Raw genomic sequence first — 5,862 nt, 5'->3', positions numbered from 1 at the left:
AGACTTCCTCAACTTCTCAACTTTGTTAACACTGCAGAATTTCTTGAACGATACACTACTATTCAATTCCATATTACCCGAATCAGAACTCCTCTTCAAACTTCAACTGAGTTATCGATTCTCCTTACTTTCTAGCTATAGGATTGAGCCTACCCTCAAAGCACAAGTTCCAACAACACTTCGGAGTCCTCGTGGTCGCTCAATCATAATCCTACCTACCACGCACATAGAATTAGGTTGGTCAAGCCCAATACTATATACAGTGATATTAAGAATCATGTTGGCTAAACACACTTATGCGGCAAGAATAGATTTACTTATAATGTTTCAAGGCTAGGTCGAGAATCGACTTACTAAGATACCAACTGTAACAACCCGTATAATATATATCTAGAATAATATCATACAAGTGTTATTATTTGGTACTGATACAACATAAGAGCCTAAAGGCATCATTATATACATATGTCCAACTAAAAACATCAATGGCATATGTTATATAATAATTCCAGAAAAATAAAAATCTAAGAACTATGTATAATATCTTCATTGTACACAACTCCACAGCAGAAGATCGTAATAACTGCATCCCTTGAAACATCAGTAGACAGCCTCTCTTGAATTCAACCTGCAAGGAATACCTGAAAAATAACAATAATAATGGGATGAGATAATAATCTCAGTGAGTTCTCCTATCCTATGGGTCCACTCGGCTCTATAGGGTTTCTACTCGATTCTAACTTAAGTTATTCACCTTCAGTTACTTATGCATCACTCGCACCTTGTAACTAGGACTTGAGTAACTAAGGGATAATCACAATGTATGGAAACACGTCACTTGAGTGCATCCACTCAACAAATCACTATTCGGATTCACAAAACATCAATCCCCGAACGGACTTACTTCTAAGCCAGGCTCGGTTCACGCATGCTCGTATGATTTGATTTTGATGGTGGATATCGGGTCCTCTATGAGGCTTAATACCCAATTTTAAGTGACCGTCACCCGTATGGGACTCTAACCCACTTAGGGTATCTTTCACCGTATGGGCCTCTAACCCACTTAGGTGTCCACCTCTCCCCCATGCCCACCATGGTTGGGGCTTAAACCCAATTGAGGCACGAATCATTGGTGCCACATCCCCACTTACCTCTTTACCTAAGCCCTCAAATTGGTATGTACACAATCACAACTAATTCCGAATACATGATTAATTCTCAACAACAAATAGGACTTTTAGAACAAATGTTCCTCACCAAATATCAACTAATTCTCAGGATATCATATCAATTTACATGGCATCATAACATGATTCATTCTCATACATAAATCACACATGTTCCATACAAAGCATGTTAACGTATCATTCTGTGACTACTTGTTTGTTGTATACACCACGGTACGATTACGTCCAAGCATAACTATCTAAATCATTTCATGAATTAAGTTATCTTTCTAAGTCATTTACCTAGAATTCTCTTAGGTTTACCTCACTCATAAGTTTTAATCTTCTACTTTCACAAAGAACATACAACAATTTCACAACATAGTTCATGAATACACATAATCAATTCATTACCAAAACATAGAAAATAACTGTAGCACAAACATGTTTTTCTTCTCATCAATTTATGAAGCATTGGACTACCTTTCCAATGTGTCCGACCTCACGTTTAGCTCAGTTACCATTCCCGTTTTATGGTGGATATAAGGAAACAATTTATAAACACACATAATAGTATAATACCAATAATCAGTCATAATTAACTTATAAGCATGATTCTCTCTTACCAAGCAATAGAGAGTTGGACTAGCTTTCCAACGCATCCGACCGGACCTCATTTCGAGTTAAGAAACTCATTTTAGAGTGAAAATAGGGGAATCAATCGATTGTTATTATGGTCCAATCGATTGGATCAACATTCTACTGCGATTTTTCACTAAAATGGAAGGGACCAATTGATTGGTCCATGGTGTCAATCGATTGACACTTGAAATTTTTCCAAAAATCACATTTCTAAACATGTCTTCTTCCATCCTTTACCATTCTAAACCATTCCAAACCATAGACTAACATAAACCCACAATATTCAAGGGATTATAAAGTATGATTCATGAACAATATACACATTCCACCATGGAAATCAAGGACAACAAGAACAACATAGAAGCAACATCAACATTTGAGCAATAATAACATCAACATCATCATGTCACAAGCAAGTAACAACAACACAAAATCCTACATCCCAAATCATGTATCCTTTCTCCTTAAAAGCTAAACCCTATCTAAGAACTCACCTCTAAATGATGAAGATGATGAAGAAGATGAGATAAAAATATGGTGATGGTGAGAATGATGAAGATGATGATGTCTTCCATGGCTCTCCTTCTTCTTCTTCCCTTCTTTTTCCTCTTTCTCTCTTTCTCCTTTTCTCTACTTTTCTCTTCTTTCCCCTTTCCTGATAACTCCTTTTCTCTTCTCTTATCCACTTATTCTTTTCTTTTATTCTTATCTTCTTTTTTCTTTCTACCACACGAATATATAACACATAATTAATATATATTATAATATTAGGTAGTAATACAAAATATCTCAATTGATATTTTGTCTTCTAGTACCAATTGACCAATTATTAATGTTACCAAAATGTCTCTTCTTGCACTTATTAAAAATGGTCATTCTCTTTTAATAAGGATTGATCTATTTAGAGTTCACTGGTTACTCTATTGGTCCCAACTGACAACATTTAGAGCACATAGGAGCTCTAATTGTTCCAACTGACAAAAGATAGAGTACATAGGAACTCAATTGGTCTCAACTAACGACCATTGAGCATTTAAAGGAATATGGGATATTACAGATATACACAACGAAGAAATCAAGAAAGCTTTGTTTGACATGGCACCTTGGAAGTCATCGGGACCAGATGGCTTTCCTGCAAACTTCTCGCAAAATGCATGGCATATAATATGAGGAAGTGTATGTAGCTACATTCAGAGCTTTTGGAGTAGAGAGGCTAGCATTGCAGAGGTAAATTGTACTGAACTGTGTCTGATACCCAAAGTTAATAGTCTATAAAATGTCCAATAATTTAGGCCTATTGCATTATGCAACTCCATTTATAAAGTGTTTAACAATGTGATTGTGAATAGACTCAAGTCTATCACAATTTAAAATTTGAACCTAAATTGGTTTTGAAAAAGTTTATAGTGCGGAAGCAAGTTTCAAAAATTTCCCGGATCAAAAACTGTCTAACCAAACTTACTATCAAAAAGATCGGATATGCGTAGAGGTGTAAATGCAACGAAATTGATCCACAAGTCAATAACCAACAACTAATAACAACTAGTTGAATACAATACAATAGGAAAAGTCTATCTCCAATGATCATAACACACAAAAACTTAAGTAAAGCAATTTGTCGAACACTTAGTATGCGATCAACAATGTTTACAACTTTATGTAGTGTTTGTTGTTCTTAGAAATCCAATCACAACCAAATAGTTTGTGATCTACACAGCAACACAAATTTCAAAACATATTAAAAATTGTGATACAAACAATGTTGATCAAATATCAGCGCAATCGACAATTTGCAAACTCCAAAAGTAAAAAAAAGAGAGAGAGAGAGAGAGAGAGAGAGAGAGAGAGAGTATACAAGGATTTGTTTAGGTAGTTCCCCAATCGACTTTGTTATGGGTACGTCTGCCCTCAATTCAAATTCAAATTGAGATATTATAATAAATCTTACTTTGCAAAATGTGTGTATACAAGAGATGAAGAAATTAACCTCTATAAACCCTAAATTTGATGTTGACTCTATCACCTGCAAAACCCTTGATAAATCTTGATGTAGTAACCAACCATGCTGCTTCAATTCACCTGTTGTTCCTACTTTCTTACAAGGCACCCTTTGTCCCAAGGATCTCACCAGACTGAATTAATGCCAAACACATGATCATGTAATCAAAAATGCCACTTTAATTCACATGTTCTTGCTACTTCCTTGCAAGGCACTCCTTGTCCCAAGGATTTCACCCGGTTGAATTAATCCCAAGTGAACAATTGTTGAAACCCAATATTTTTCAACATGATCCATCGTCTCACGCTACTCCCTTGAACGGCATCCCTTGTCCCAAGGATTTCACTCAATTGGATCCGAATTTTACAATCTTATCCAAAACCTTCAAACCCTAATCGATCTTGAAGGAAAACCTGAATTCGATTTTCTAATTTGAATCCCTCAATGTTCTCAACCTAATATTCTCGATACAACAAACCTAATATGACGTTATCAACCCTAATCTAGATGGCATCCAATCAAAAAATGATTATGTGTAGTTTGATTGTGTGTATGCATAAATGGAGTTGAAGATGATGATAATGCTTTGAAATCCTGAATTCATGTAGGTTTTACTCACTCTAGAAACCTTAATAGGAAATGATGCATGTAAGAAGTATTTATATGCATGGGTGATTTAGGTCAAAAAGGAATGCAAAGGACTTGAGAAAAATATGAATTTTTGAAAAAAATACATCAGATAGGTCGACCTATGAAAGTCATGTATCGACTTGTTTGATGCATATGTCGACCTGTCTAAGGTCATGTGTCGACCTATGGCTGTTATGTACTCCCTATGTGTCGACCTATGGCTGTTATGTACTCCCTATGTGTCGACCTGAAGAGTCGTCACATGAGAAAGAAGTTACACGCTTTAATATTGCAGCATACATGTCGACCTATAGAATTCATGTGTCGACCTATAACCAAGAAATTTTTTCCATAGGTCGACGTGTAATTGCACGTGTCGACCTGTGTTGCTATTTTTCATAAAAATTGATTTTTCATACGTTTTATGCATGATACCTTTTACAAGTTGTTTCCAAATACTTGTATGCTTCCTAATGCTAAGATGCACATAGAGAACCAAAGTATACCACCCAATATACATTAACATTAAAGTATCCTAGTTTTGACATCATAAAAAACACATCTAACGGAAGTTGCACTCACATACTCTCCCTTTTTTATTATGGAAAAACTTGAGACGATGTGTTTGCAATGAAAAACTCCCCCTGAATATATGCATCCCAACTTCATCTCCCCCCCCCCCCTGACAACATAAAAAAGAAAAGAAGCAATCCATGAGAAGTGTCTTAAATCATGCATAAACCAATATAACACACATAGGCGATTTGCAAAGATAAAAGCACCAATACGATAGCACTCACATAGAATGATTTGCATATTAAAAAAAATGCTTAAACATAAATAAAAGACAATAATTCAATAATAGAACATAAATAAAATACATTCCAAAAAATGAAAACTCCTACATTCCAATCTTATTAGGAAGACCCATTTTAGCCACTGCTGGTGTGATAATACATTCTAATATTATTAGGAAGACCCCTTTTATCCACCACTGGTGCGATAATTAATGTGAAACAAGGGAAAATTACTTTTGAGGTCGGAGAGGAGAAAATTGACTTAATTCTTTCCCAGTTTATGAAATCTCCCATTATCAATGATACATGTTACTTTATGGACATCATTAATGAGTGTTTAAAATTGTTGTTGTTAGAGGCACCACTTGTTGAAGAGCTGGTTGCGCCTACTACATCGAATATAGAAGAAACAGAGGTTGAGATATTATTAGATGATGGTCTAGATCAGTGTTTCGCCCTTACCCCTAATTTGATTCCTAACATAGAGCATCCAAAAGTAGAGCTTAAGGAATTACTTCAGAGCCTTATATATGAGTTCTTATATGTTGAACTTAATCACCATGTCATTGTCAATGCTATCCTTGGTAGAGAAGAGACTGATAAGCTGCTTGATGTTTTGAATAGATAT

This window comes from Lathyrus oleraceus, chromosome 6 (genome assembly GCF_024323335.1).
Source record: "Lathyrus oleraceus cultivar Zhongwan6 chromosome 6, CAAS_Psat_ZW6_1.0, whole genome shotgun sequence".
Taxonomy (NCBI): domain Eukaryota; kingdom Viridiplantae; phylum Streptophyta; class Magnoliopsida; order Fabales; family Fabaceae; genus Lathyrus; species Lathyrus oleraceus.
The sequence above is the reverse complement of the archived record's forward strand: the minus strand, read 5'-3'. Positions refer to the sequence as shown.